The sequence below is a fragment of the Prionailurus viverrinus genome, chromosome A2 (genome assembly GCF_022837055.1).
Source record: "Prionailurus viverrinus isolate Anna chromosome A2, UM_Priviv_1.0, whole genome shotgun sequence".
NCBI lineage: Eukaryota > Metazoa > Chordata > Mammalia > Carnivora > Felidae > Prionailurus > Prionailurus viverrinus.
The window spans coordinates 163,428,948-163,443,509 of record NC_062562.1 but is presented as its reverse complement, the minus strand read 5'-3'; the positions used below and the strand labels follow the sequence as shown (position 1 = coordinate 163,443,509).

Genomic DNA, 14,562 nt, shown 5'->3' with positions numbered 1-14,562 from the left:
CTACAGCTTGTTGTTGAATTGTCTATTTCTCCTTGACGTCTGTTATTTTTTGCTTCCTGTGTTTTGGGGCTCAATTGTGAAGTTCATGTGTGTTTATAATTATTACATTTTCAAATTCACTGAATCTTTGTTCTAGCCATTCAAATCTATTGTTGAGCCCCACTAGTCAAATTTTCATTTGTTGTTATATTTTTCAGCTGCAGAATTTCTATTTTGTTGTTTAAAAAAGCAATTTCTGTATTCTTACGGACACACAGACAGCAGCAAATCAAGGCCTAGGAAGGCAGAAAGGGAATCAGTATCCAGATTCACTACACCATGTTACCTAAAATACCCAGTTTTTAACAACACCTGTAAGATGTACAACAAAACAGGAAGGTGTGACCCATATACTGGAAAAACTCAGGCCACAGGAATTGCCTGGCAGAGGCCCTGGATATTGAATTAGAAGACAGGGCTTCCAAGCAGGAATTCTATGTTGAAAGAACTAAAGGAAATCACACTTAGAGAAGTAAAAAAGGCTACAGAGACAATATCCCATCACCATTGATTCAAAAATGACATTTGACAAACCTGACACCCTTTCATAATAAAACCCCTCAACAAACTAGAAATGGAAAGAAATGCCCATAAGTCAGTGAAGGGCATCTGTGAAAACTCCCACCACTGGTACCATACTTGATGAAAGACTGAGTGCTTTGCCCCAGTGATCAGAGATAAGACAAGGATATCTGCTCTGGTCGCTTCACTGCAACTTTGTGCAGGGGGTTTGCGTGTTTGGCTGGACTCTCCTGGTGAAGCCTGCTTCCCCTGCAGGGTGAAACCTCTAGTGTCTGTCCTCAGAGGATGCAGCCTGGGTCTGCACAGTCCCGGGGGGGTGACAGCAGTCTTAGCCCCACTCTGTGTGTCTTACCCTAACCACTCTGTCTGTTCATACTATACCCAGCGGTTAAACCTACTGACCGCCCGCTGATTCCTCCCAGGATACTGCTCTCTTGCTGGAAGGCTGAGGGGATAGGGAGTCCCAGCTTCTTGGCCATACCTGCCAGAATGCAGTTCTTACTACTATTTAGTAGACTTTTTGTTTTTTTGAAATAGTCTTTCTTCGTTTGCTGAATGATCTTAGAACAACTTTAAGAGACTTTAATATATTTTTAAAAATATATACCTTGCACCACTTATGGCTGTCCCACCAGTACTAGGTCTGTAGAGTTCCTCCAGGGCATATGGAAGCCAGTCCTAGTTTTGGGTCAAACTCTGGCCACATTGCCAACCCTCCCCTTCTTCCTTCCTGCTGGCTGCCTGGAGTTTGCCTCCTTTTGTTTCCCCCTTGTGGTGTCTTATTATAGTTAAACGAAACACCGTCAAAAGGGAGCCAGGCAGCAGTTACCACCGTCTTACCGACAGCCGTTTTTATACGGAGTCCCACTGTCCTATAACTGCAGATATGGTGAACTTGCAGAGGGTGAGAGAGACGCCGGCCTCTCCCTGTATTTCCAAAGAGTCATTTATATTCTTTCACAGCTTGGACATGAGTCATTTCAGTGCAACTTTCACGTTCTATATCTTCCTGATAAATAAATAATAGTCAAAATAATAAAGCTGCTCGGCTGTTTGTTAGCTATTTATGTTTTGAGTGAAAATTTTTTAAAAGGTGGGGGGACCTGGGGGGCTCATTTGGTTGAACATCCAACTCATGGTTTCACCTCAGAATGATGATCTCACAGTTCTTGAATCAAGCCCTGAGCCGGGTTCTGTGCTGGCAGAGAGTGTGCTTGGGATCCTCTCTCTGCCTCTTTATATGTCCCTCGCCTCCTCACTCTCTCTCTCTCTCAAAATTAATAAATTTCAATCAATCAATCAATCAATCATTCAATGAACAAACAACCAGTAGAAAAATTGGTCAAAATTTTGGAAGATAGCAGCATCCGTGTGCACCTGTTCTAATAAAGAGCAGAACTGACTTGTTCAGCCCACGTCAGGGTCAAAAGATCTAGCTGCTGTGCTTGCTTTGAACGGGCCCTGGTGGGAGATTCCCAGGAAGACGTCCACCTCATCCTCAGGCCAGCACCAGCCTGGGGAGAGATGGGAAAAGCTACCTGTGCAGAGGCCAGTGAGATCTCCATGGTGGGGTTCCTCCTTGGCCCCGCCTTCCTGCCCCAGTCCCTTTTGAGCACAAGAGCAGCCACAAATGAGAAGACATGAACCTGTGACCTTGCCTTTGTGGCCTGATGAGGAAGACAGACTTGGGAGAGGTGAGGCAGGAAATTGCTGGGGCTGAAGTAAGATGTATGTTTTTCTGTGCATGAGTGAATTTACGAGAAATCACCCTGTTGCCCATTTCTTGAAAATGCAAGGGACTGTGGGAAACAATAACAGAAAAAACTGTGCTGTGATATGGTGCCATAAATATAACAGTCTTTCCTTTATCCCTCATTAAAGATTTACTTACCGTGTTTATCATTTGTAATAAAGCACTCGAGACACTCCACAAAGATGTGAGTGAAGCAATAAAAGATGTCAAGTTGAAACCAAAAGAAAGAAACAAAGGTAACAGCAGAAACCATGCCAACTTTGTTCTAAATCCCAGAGAGGGCAGATCACTGAATGCTGTTGGCTGGTCCTGGCAGCCTGTGAGTTCTTTCCCTGACCCCCATTCTCCCAAGCCGCCTCTTCCACCGTTGGTACCGAGGAATGGCTAAGAATCCAGGGGCCATCCAAGCAAAGGCTGTGGGGTTTGGAGGTGTGGGACTGGAAAGTCTAGGCGGATGAGTGAGGAAGGATGCTGTGTGTGTGGAGAGTAGCAGAGAACTCGCGGTGAAACATGCCTGTGCCTTTGCTTCTTGTGTTCATGGCTGTTGGTGCTGGCTGGTAAATAAAGGTGGTGTCCATAACCATCTGTAAGTGTCCATTACTCTGATGGCCTAGGGACGCCAAAGCCCTGGGGAAAAAAGTTCCATACTCGTATTCACACCTGGGTCCTCCAGCCAGGAGCCCTGGGACTGGGCCCTCCTCAGGGTCTCCCTTTGGGGACCACAGGCCCCTGTTCCACCTGGATATTTATACCTACAGCCAACCAACACCTGAGAAGTTGTGTGGGTAAGTGGGCCCAGGCTCATGAATCATGCCGGGGTGGGGGGAGAGTCTTGGGATTCCTCCTCATTGGGAGAGGCCCCGATAGTCTCGCATGATGCTATTCTGTAGGAGGCATTGTATTGAGACAATCTAGGACTTCTTATCCATAAAGATACTGGGGCACATGGGGATTGTGGGTTTTTGGGGTCTGTTTGTGTTTGGGTTTTCTCCAAGCCATAGATCTTGATCGTGGCAGAATCAGGCCCACACACTTTTCCACTGACTGATTCTCATATATTAAGGAGACATTTTTGCGGATTAAGAGAAAATAGTCCTTTTGTGCGGTGTTGGTATTCTGTAAGAGTGAGGGATTGATTGTTGCTGCTGGGACCAGGGCCTGCTTTTACCTCTGACCCCCCAGCTCATGGCGCCCTGACAGTCTGCCTGTTTGCCTTCAGATTTCAGGAGGCCTTAATCCCACTCCCAGGCCTTAAATTCCTGTGTGTCTCTTTAAAGGAAACAATTGTTAGTTTTTGTTTTGGTGTTGTATAATTGTTTCCAAAAAGAAAATTCTTCAGAGCACTGAAATCTAAGTTCTGAGAAAGCCCCAAGCTCTCTCATCAGGGAGACCTGGGGTCTATCTGGGCCAGAAATGTGGTGGGAATGAGGAAGAACATAGTCTAGAAGATTTGCCCTGTTCACACTGTGCCACAGAAGGGGAGACCTTTGGGTTTCTCAGAGGATGGGACAAGAACGCAAGCAGGGGCAAGGTGGAGGGGACATACTGGATGGCTAGCACTGCACGACAGTCATCCAAACTGCAGTTGAAACAGCTGAGACATGGATTGTGTGGTAGCTCCTGGAGTCCAAGGCTAAGATGCCAGAAGAGGCGTGCGCTCTCTGAAGCCTCGAGGAGAGGACCTTGCTTGCTTCTTCCTGGGCTCTGCTGGCAGCTGGCCATCTTGGTGCTCCTTGGCTGGAGATAGGCCACCACTCTCTTTCCTCACGCATTACATTAGAAGCAGCAAGGAGAAACCAGGCTGCACCTTCCACACTGTTCTCGGAATTCTCCTCAGCTAAATATTCAAGTTCATCACTTACATGGTCTACTCACCACCCAGCAGCCCACCTCAGTTTAGCCCCCCTCCCTGACCCCTGCCCCTTGCCCCCTGACATTTATAGCAAGTGCCATCATACCTCCAATGTCCAGCAGCGTGGTCCCCACCTCTCCCTGGGTCCTCACCAGAAAGTGACCTGGATGTTCATCCTACCACCGACATCCTCTTAAGGGCAATCTAGGCCTTTTTTTTTTCATGTACCTTAGAATTCTTCAAGCCCCCATGCATTACTCAATTTCGAAATGACTCCTACATTTTAGGTAATTACCAGAGCAGGACCCTACTTCTTGGCCTTAAAATATATTAGTTCCACCAGGAGCTGCTGTAACAAATGACCACAAACTGTTGCTTAAAGAGCAGAAACTTACTGTCTCATTGTTATGGCTACTGTCTTTCTGGCACAGGCTACAAGTGCCAAACCGAGACGTTCCCAGGGCCATACTCGCCGTGAAGGCTCTGGGGAAGGATCCTTCTCTGCTGCTTCTAATCTTCTGGTGCAGGCTGTCGTGCTTTGTTCTTTGCCTTCTAGGTGCTTCACTCCAATCTCTGCCTCTTTTGTCACATGGTGCTCTCTGTGTGTATCTGTGTGTAAACTTCTCTCACGGTGAATGAAACGATTCCAGGCATTGGAGTAGGGTTCAACCTTAACTTCATGACATGACATCACAGAGAGCGTGCTCCAAAGAAGGTCACATTCTCAGGTACCAGGGGTTAGCACTTCTTTAGGAGGACACAATTCAACCTAAGATGGATGGTAAGAGAGGGACAGTGTGTGCAGTGTGAGGGTACAGTACCCCTGATCTCTTCCTCTCCAGTCCTAGTTGCAGTTACCAGGTTAACCCATTGGGATAGTTTTCTTAGGTCTCTGCTTCTCGGAAATCTTCTGCTGCCTAGGGCTTAGAATCCACATTCCTTGGCCTGGTATTCAACAGTCATTATAATCAGTCTCAAATCCTCTTCCAAGAATGAGATTCTTCTAGATATCATTGTTCCCGTTAATATCCGTTTTACACTTTTGTAAGGAACGAAGGTGATAATGATATGGAGGTCAGTGCCTGGGGCACCGTAGGCCCTCAGTAAAGGCTGGTAATGATTCCTGCACTCCAAATTGTTAGCTGCTCTCTGTCTGTGTCCAGTGTTATTTCCACCTCCAAAGCTTGGATCATGCTATTTTTCCCTCTCTTTCTTATCTGAGTGCAGTTTTGAAAAAAAGCAAAATCATTCTTCTTGGGCAAGTATAAACACATCAAAGATTTTGCTCAACTCATGGCGTGACTAGAGAACCAGTATGATAGTATAATGGATCAAAGTTCCTTTGGGTGGCTCAATCAGTTAAGCGTCTGACTCTTGATCTCAGCTCAGGTTGACCTTAGGGTCTTGAGTTTGGGCTCCATGCTGGGTGTGAAACCTAGTTAAAAACAAACAAATAAGCAAAGAATAAAACAAAAAACACAAATAAAAACACAAAATTCATTTGAAATCAAGGGTTGATGTGTTCAAGAGAGTAGTAAAATGTGATTTTTGCGTTCTATATTCCACCAGACAGAAAATTCGCTGAGTGTCTCCAAGGCAGAGATGTGCAAAAATCCTCTCTGTCCTTAAAGTGTTGTAAAATATCACAGCGGGTCATCAAGCAGAGCACCACACAGTGGAGAACACTCCAGTAATCTCTCTTGCCTATTTCTAAATTTTTTTTTTTTATTTTTTTTGTTTTTTTTTTGTATTTATTTATTATTTATTTTTTTTTCAATATATGAAGTTTATTGTCAAATTGGTTTCCATACAACACACAGTGCTCATTAAATTTTGGATCATTTTCATAGCGTTCTCTACTTTGTGATCATAAACAGTCTCCAACAAGTATTGTTGATCCTAGAAGATTGTTTTTACTATGCATGGCCTGATTATTTATACAGATGCAGCAAGAATCTTAATTAACCGGAAAAGCCTCCTTGAGTTTGCTTGGGAAATCTAGAGCCTAATCATATTAAGCAACTATCAATTCCGAAGGATAAACTTCTTTTGGAAATTTTCAAAATGAGTTTTGAATCAGACTTTTCAAAGCCCCTGCCATTCTTCTCTCCTAGGAGTAGGAAACCAAGGCCCAAACACTTTCTCCAGTAAACTTTGCATGCTGTACCCATAAATCTCAAAGAATTTCCCTCTTCCTGAGGTCTCCAAAATTTGCCTGGGTTTCTGGACTACCTGGGAGTGGACTTCCTTACTCCCAGTGATTGGGATCCTGGAAGCCAGACATCATATTAGTTTTCTTATGAAGGTTTTGGAGACATTAGCTCCACATGTAACACCAACAATTGCTCCTTAGCAGTGGTCTGATGGTCTTTGATGAAACAACAATCACTCTCATATATCACCCTGTACATATGGCTTTGCTGCAGAATCGATTTTTCCAATGGTATCTTTGGAAACAAGAGGACAGATTTTTATTAAACCTATGCAAATGGTTCTATCATCATGAAAGTGAATGAAACTCAGTAGAAGCATTTGTTTCTGAATTTTGAGGGTAGGTGAAGATGAGGTAATGTTTAAAGATGGTTGTTGTGGGTTTACAAATGCACAGTCTACTAATTCGTTTAAGGAGAAAGAAATAAGGTTTCCACACATAGCCATTCAAGAAGAACATCAAACAGAGCGCCATCAATATTCCAAACAAATAACCACAATGGCACATCTTGAATCCGTTCAGTCAGTCCTATGTCATTACTTCTCACTCTGCTGGATCTTGAGTCAGTCGTCTGATTTCCTGAGGTACATATGCTTCCAGACTGAGAGTCCCAGTAGTCCTGGCTTTGCTCACTGGCACAGTCTGAGCATTGAGTCAGTGCTGCCATCTTGCAAACCTGCTCTGAAGAGTCTCTTTGAGGCAACAGTAGTTCAGAGCACGTCCTACAGTTTTTCCCCTGAAGCTCCAAGACTGTGACCCTCTGGTGAAGACACAAATTCTGAGTGGTCACTTTTGGCAGATCTTCGGAGAAGCCTTAGGAGGAAGCAGAGACCTGTTTGAGAACAGGACTGAATGGTTGTGGTTCTTAACCGAATATAACATCGTGGAAGACAGTAAAAGGCTCTTTGGGGGGGATGGTCCTTATTGCATGAGGGTTTGGTCAATGTTTCCTCTGAGGGATTCAGCCCCAAGTGCACTGTCACACCTAACACCTATATCTCTTTTGTGACACGGCTGCCATAAGCCTGCAAGAGGCAGCTCTTCTTGCACATCCGTGGAGCCAGAAGACAATTTCATTGAAGACATGTGAGTGCAGGGGTATAGATAATCCAGATCCCTTATCCTGGTAGACAGGCTGTGGAGGCGCTAAGTCTTCCTTTTCATGCAGTGCCCTTTGGGGGTGGAGTGAGTGGGGACAAACCAGGAAACCTTGAGTGATATCCACTTAAAAGAGCCTGATATAAAGTAGAAGTGACTAAATTTATTTGGCACCAAGAGAGAAGGCTCCAGAATCCCTAACCCCCCAACATGTTGGTATTTGGGGATAAGATAAGTGGGTTTTCATGAGTTCATGAATCTGGGGTCCTCTTGAGGGGATTAGTGCCCTTGTAAGAAGAGATAGCAGAGAGTTGCTTCCTTGCTCCATCATGTATGGACACGGTGAGACAGTGCCATTCGCAAATCAGGAAGTGAGCCTTCCCCAGGGAAACAAGTTGGCTGGCACATTGGGCTTGGGCTGCCCAGTCTCCAGAACTGTAAGAAATGAATTCCTGTAGTTCCTGCTCCCAGGCTGTGGTATTATGGTTGTGCAAGCTGATTAAGACAGCATCTCTGATGTGTAGGTGAGCCTTAGAAGGGTAATCTATGAGACTAACATTGAGGGTTCTATTACTACTTCTAACTAATACCTATTGATCACTATGGTTTGAGTACCACTTCATGTGTACAAATTTATCTGGTTTCACAATGACCGTCTGAAGTAAGTATTCCATTTTAAAATTAGGGGAGTGAGTTGCAGAGAGGTTAACTCACCCAAATATGGCAGGCTGAATGGTGGCCCCCAGAAGTTGGCCTCACTCTAATCCCCAGAGCCTGTGAATGTTACCTTATTCCATAAGCATCTTTGCAGGTGTGATTAAGTTAATGACTTTGAGATGGGGAGATTATTCCGGATTATCTGGGTGGGCCCCAGATGTAATCAGAAAGGTCCTTCTAAGGAGAGGCAAGAAGGCAATGTGATAAAGGCAGCAGAGACTCGTGTGATGTGGCCACAAGCTCAGGACAGCTGGCAGCTTCTAGAAGATGTAAGAGGCAAGGGATGGATTCTCTCCTGTATCCTCCAGAAAGAACCAGCTCTGCAGGACCTTGATTTTATCTCCATAAGACTAATTCCATGCTCTTGTCCTCCATAACTGTAGAAGATGAAGTTTATATTGTTTTCGGCTACTAATGTTTTGGGAATTTGTTATGGAGGCAATAGGAAACAGATCCACCAAGGTTCCAAAGACGATATATAGAAGAAACAGGACAATGGGGGAACGATTCTTTTAAGCTACTGTTATTATTTCTGCACTATTTTAATAAGTTGAGCTTTGAGATTATCTAGATCTGAGCAGCAGAAAACACCCTGAGCCCCACAAGAAGACTCCTAGAGAATTCAAAGAATGTCTCTTAATAACCCCACACCTTTTGAAAATTCATTATATCCACATTTCTGTGTGTGTGTGAAATGGAAAGAATCAAAGGAAACCATAAAAAAGGAAGCTGTGGCTTTGTCCACATTTATCTCTCTGCTTCTGACTATGTGGAAGGAGCAAGATCCTGGGTTCAAAGTTCTGTTTCTGGGGTTGCAGGAGGAGACAAGCTGTGGAGAGGCCTGTGGCTCACAGCATACGTGCAAGTGGAAGGAAGCCCTCAATGATCAGGAGGGTGGCTAAGTGAACAATTCAGATATGGGGCTACACTGCTTCTATCCAGAATCTTGTAGAAGGAGATCACTCCTAACTTAGGGCTCAGGATGGGACTGATGGGGGCCACATGCTCCTTTTTGACCAATGATCACAAGGCTGTTACCATTTGAGACCCGCATCTGATTTCTTGTGGCATCCATGGGTTCTGTGTCAACTAGTCTCCTGATCCCTCTAGGGAACTTAACAGCGTACCTGAGCATAATACCTGGAGAAGCAATTAGCTGACCATGAAAACATCCAAGGACAAGTTTCCCTCAAGGAAAATGTAGCTTGAAATGAAACTAGGAAATTGTAGAGATATTTTGAGCAGGAAATATGATTCTAGCTTTCCTCTAGACTTTTATGTATGCAGCCTCATCAAGACCAAGTTCATGGGTATGTGACCTGTGCCGTTGCACAGGGCCCTGTACTTAGAAGGATTTACTGTTCTATTGATGTCATGTTGAAATTCTTAATTTTTTTTTGTTTGTTTTTGACAAAGGGCCTGGCATATTCCTGTTGTGCCAGACTTTGCAAATTACATAGCTTGTCCCGGTCTGTGTCTTTATTGCAAGTTGGAAAACAGTTACCTGGGCCCTCCAAGTCATTAGCACCAATAACTGGTCTAATGATATGGACCAATAATATAGTATTAATACAACAATTTCCAAATCCAGCTGCTCCCCTCCATGGGTTGCCACCCCATTGTCCACTACTTCCTGCCACATTTAGTTCTCTTAGTACTCACCTTCAAGTGTGAGCATCAAGTAATCCCATGTCTCAATGTAGTGAACAAATATATATAATCAAAAAATTATAATTTTATGATGATGCAAGAGACAATTGGAACAGCTGGTCAACCATGAGAGGTTTGACCATCTGCCTATCATCTCAAAGTTTCCAGAGCAGGTTGGAATGGATGCACTGGCTAAATCTGGGAAAATCTACCCGTGCCTGGGTCTGGGGTAGAGGAAAGTAGGAAGGTTGAAGGGGAAAGTTTGATCCCCTCCCTGGGTGCATCTTTTCTTGTCAGGTCATGCATATTTTGGGGCTTGAAAGAACTATATGAAGAAAACTATAGAAGGTGTATGGTCATTGGAAGACTTTTTCCAGGCCACATCTTCCTTTTTTTCTCTTGGCTCCCAATGGTTTAGACTCTTGGCTTTGTACCTGAAGGCTGGTGAATTTTTAATGAGTAACTTGAGACCTTCATGAAAGACTATCATGAAAACCCATATGATACAATCACTGGGAAGTATCTCAGGCCCTAAAGTTGGACACATCTAACCACGTATTTGAGTTTCTTCTTCCTAGAATCACCCCAGAGTCTCCCACTCCATACAGGGAAGATGATCCAACACCATGCCTGGCTCTGTGTGCATGATTTGGGTCACTTAATAAGGGCCTTTGGGATCCACCAGTATAACCCCAAACAACAAATATAGGTTTGGAAAATTTGGTGTGAGAGCAGGCACATGGAGAAAAAGCTTACACCTTGGTAAAACTAAAGCACTCCTCCAATGATAGGGCAATATTTCTGTCTCTTTAAAGCCAAATAGTTCCTTCACTAGCTCCACCCAATCTGAGCTTCCTGTCTCAGAGGTTTAAAGGGTGCAAACACTTTTTCCTCTCAGTTAAGCAAAAGCAGCAGCTCAAACAGCTTCTTTGGAGAACACTGAGGAACTCATCAGCTCATTCAAAAGAAGGTGAGCCTGGCCTAGGGCAATAGAGCCGGGAGGGGCAGCAGGACACAGGGCTGTGCATGGGTGTGGGTCCTGGTCTGAGAGGGACCAAGTGCTGTGCCAGCAGCCCAGCAAACAGGATGCTGCCACAGGGGTCCCGGGGGAGGAAGAGTGGGAGTAAGCAGATTGAGTGGCCCATGTCCACACGTCTCCTATTTAGCCGGACAAACTTGCTGAACAGCGTATCTTCCATCAGCTGCTCTTATGACAGAGTGAGTTCTGCCTGACACCTCATCTGTTTCCCTTGGTGGGAAACTAGTGTCCTCAAGGCAGGTCTTTAGAGCTGGAAGGCAATTTAGAGACCAGTCTGTCCCAATCTCTCTTTTTCCTGAAAGAAAATCTGAATCCCAGATTGTGTGCGTGTGGTTTTATGAAATTCCCCGGGATACCCAGGTCACAAATGGCACAGGAAGTCTAGAATTCAGCTGGCTGTGTCCTTTCCCACATGTAAGAGAGAAATGGTATGATCGATAGTGTGACAGAGGAGGTAAGGAAGGGATGCCATGGGGAGAGAATGAGCTATTCTATAGAAAACAAATGTGCGTGAAGCCCTTTGGTTGCCTTCCCTGATTCCAGGGTTGCTACCAGTTCATGTTTCTGGACAGAGAGTGAACTACCTCCCTTGGCCTCCCATGATCTATTTCTGATCCAATGTAAATATAAATGTAGAATCAAGGGCCTGAGAAGGAACTAAGAAGAGACCAGAGCGTGCAACGGTTATGCATGAGTGTAGGGTCAGACATACTTTGCATTGGATCCCTTCTCTGCCCAAAGCCCATTAGCGCAGTGACCTTGGGCAACTTTCTCAGCATTTCTGAGCCACATCTATTTCCTCATTTCAAAAATTAGAGTGGGGGCGCCTATCTGGCTCAGTGGGAAGAGCATGGGACTCTTGATCTCAGGGTTGTGAGTTCAAGCCCCACGCTGGGTGTAGAGATTAAATTAATTATTTAATTAATTAATACACTTCAAACATTAGTATACTAAAAATTACTAGAATACTAAAAATTTTATCACTTTATCAGTAAATATTTACATATGTATATCTGGGAGATAAAGCTCATTAAAATATACCATGATCAGACTTCAAAAAGCAATTAGAATTTTTAAACAATTACCAGGTTTATTCCAATCCCCAGATTGTCTCATAGATTATAAAATTGAAATCAGGGGCGCCTGGGTGGCTCAGTCAGTTGAGTGTCTGACTTCGGCTCAGGTCATGATCTCACAGCTTGTGAGTTCGAGCCCCGCGTTGGTCTCTGTGCTGACAGCTCAGAGCCTGGAGCCTGCTTCTGCTTCTGGGTCTCCCTCTCTCTCTGCCCTTAACCTACTCGCATTCTGTCTCTGTATCTCTGAAAAATAAATAAACATTAAAACATTTTTTTAAAAATAAAATTGAAATCAACTCCAAATATGGTTCATAAATTGCAATTCTTTCATATGTCTTAAGTTTAATTTGATAAATAAGTTTTCACCTTCTTGTTTCTTTTTGTAAAATGTTTCTGTTTAGGAAACGGTTGGTCCTTTGTCCAAGAGAATTGGACAGTGTACATTTTGCTCATTAAATCCTCAAGACGTCATAGGACATGTTCTTCTAGTTTCCATGTTTTGTATAAATTTAAATTTAAGGAGAGGCTTGATCAGACTAAGATTTGCCTGGTTAGTTGGGTGGCAATATTTCATAGGTGCAGTTGTAAACGTCCATCAGAATGCACCTTATATATTCTTCTGTCTCTTTCTGTAATGTAGCAGACAGTAATGATAGCCTAGACTAACTTTGTTTCATTAATGGTTGCAAATTATAATATTATAATTCTATCATTCTTTCTTCATTTATTGGATGGCATAATCCTATAAAAGAAACTTCCCCTGAATCATACTTTCATTTCCATAAGGTGTAGTTAATAAGACAAAAGGAATGCTTGATTCATTTTTGTCCGTGTTCAGACTAATGACATCATTTCCTAGCATACCCCAAAGAGAACACTTCTTTTGCGATGATGGTATTGATATGAATTCATGAACTTCAACATATTTGATGAATTTCAATCCATTGAAATTATTATTCTCATTGATACTCAAATTACCTCATCTCTCTCCAGTCAGCCTCTTCAAGTTGGCTCTGTAGTCCTTTCGGTAACATCCAAACTTTTTTTTTTGAAAGTAATCTCTGCACCCAATGTGGGGCTAGAACTCATGAACGTGGGATCAAGAGATGCATGCTGTATTGACAGAGCTAGCCAGGCATCCCACGGTCTGAGTAGTTTTTGATAGCATCCTCACTTTTTAGTGTGACTAGGATAGTCTAGGATCCACTTGCACATTTCTTGGCCCAGAAATGGAATCGGTACCTTCTCCTAAGAGTCCTAATGTTTTTGGTGGGAAATGGCATTTGAAGGGCACAGTATGGGCGCTAAGGGTGCTCATTGCCACTGGGCTTTTCCTTGGGCTTCAAAACTACACATGTGCACAAAAAGCTAAGAATAGGACAGGATTCCTGAAAGCAATTTAAGATTTTCTTGACGTTTTTTCCCCTATTTGGCCTTACACTATATCCCATTAGGACAATAGCCAATGAAGCAACTGCATTTTCAAGTTTCTTGGACCAATTCTTTGTGTGGTTTGTCTATTACACCAAATACTATGTAATTCATGTGCTTTTGATTTTTACCAGTTATCTTAAAATATAGTTTTTGTTGTATAATTATGTAAGCTATTTACAGATGTTCCTCACTATCCACAAGCAGAACGTTCCTATGAAATCTTTTATGAAACAAAATGACATAAAGCAGAGCAGCAATTACCATGAATGTACATGGAAAAAGGGTGCGCATTCCCAGATCTCCCCCAAATAACCTCCCTTATGTGTTTCTGATACTTTTAGACACAACTTGTTAACAGATGCACACATTCAATTGAGAGAAAGCCCACGTGCTCATCTGGCTCACAGCTCTGGTGGCTGGATGGTGAACCCCTGTGTGACGTTCCCAGGGAAGGTGATTGGCAGCTGGCATGGACAATGGCCCACTCGGCCTCTCCATTAGCTCAACTGGCTGTAAAACAAATGCGGAGCGTTGTATTCGTGTTCAGCTTTTTTTTTGTACAAATGAAAAATCCTCTTTGAATTTATGTCAGCCAGCAACAGCAGGTAGACATGTAGGTCTTTCATAAAGGAAAAGAGCTGTGATTCAAACGCTCAAAAAGAAGGAAGTACATGCTTTCAAGACAAATCTATGTCATCTAAGTATATTCAATGTAGTTTCCAGCTTCTACCCTGTCCCCTGCCTTATTCCTCCCATCCCTCTGTCAGAACTTCTTTGGTGACGGTTCAGATGATGTGCCATTGCTTTTTCATGTGCATGAATTATATGTTGTATTTTGTACCTGCAGTTCATGTTCCTCCCCACTAGAGAAATGACAGTAAACTAAATATTATTTTCTTCACTTTGCCTTTTTTTTTTTGCTTTATGAAATGTCCTGGAGATCTCTGAATCCCGGCATAGAGAGGTATTTCTTATTCCTTTCTACAGTTGGATAATACATCGCTGTGTGTATGTACCTTGGTTCATTCAATCAGACCCCTACCAGTGGGCATTTGGTAGATTTTTGGTCTTTAATTATTACAAATAGTGACACAGAGACTAAACATATGCCCAATCTTTTCCTGAGTTTTTGTCAGTGTAGCTCTGGGATATAAGGAAGGGGAACTTCTT

At 43.3% G+C, this 14,562-nt stretch overlaps 1 protein-coding gene across 1 annotated transcript in view; it reads left to right on the top strand.

Moving 5' to 3' along the window:
- The first annotated feature begins 10,696 nt into the window (after nt 1-10,696).
- Nucleotides 10,697-14,562, top strand: part of LOC125154138 (uncharacterized) — a 39,447-nt gene continuing 35,581 nt past the window's right edge. The window contains exon 1 of the mRNA XM_047837899.1: nt 10,697-10,813. The gene's annotated coding sequence lies outside the window, so the exon portion shown is untranslated. The remainder of the gene's footprint in view (nt 10,814-14,562) is intronic.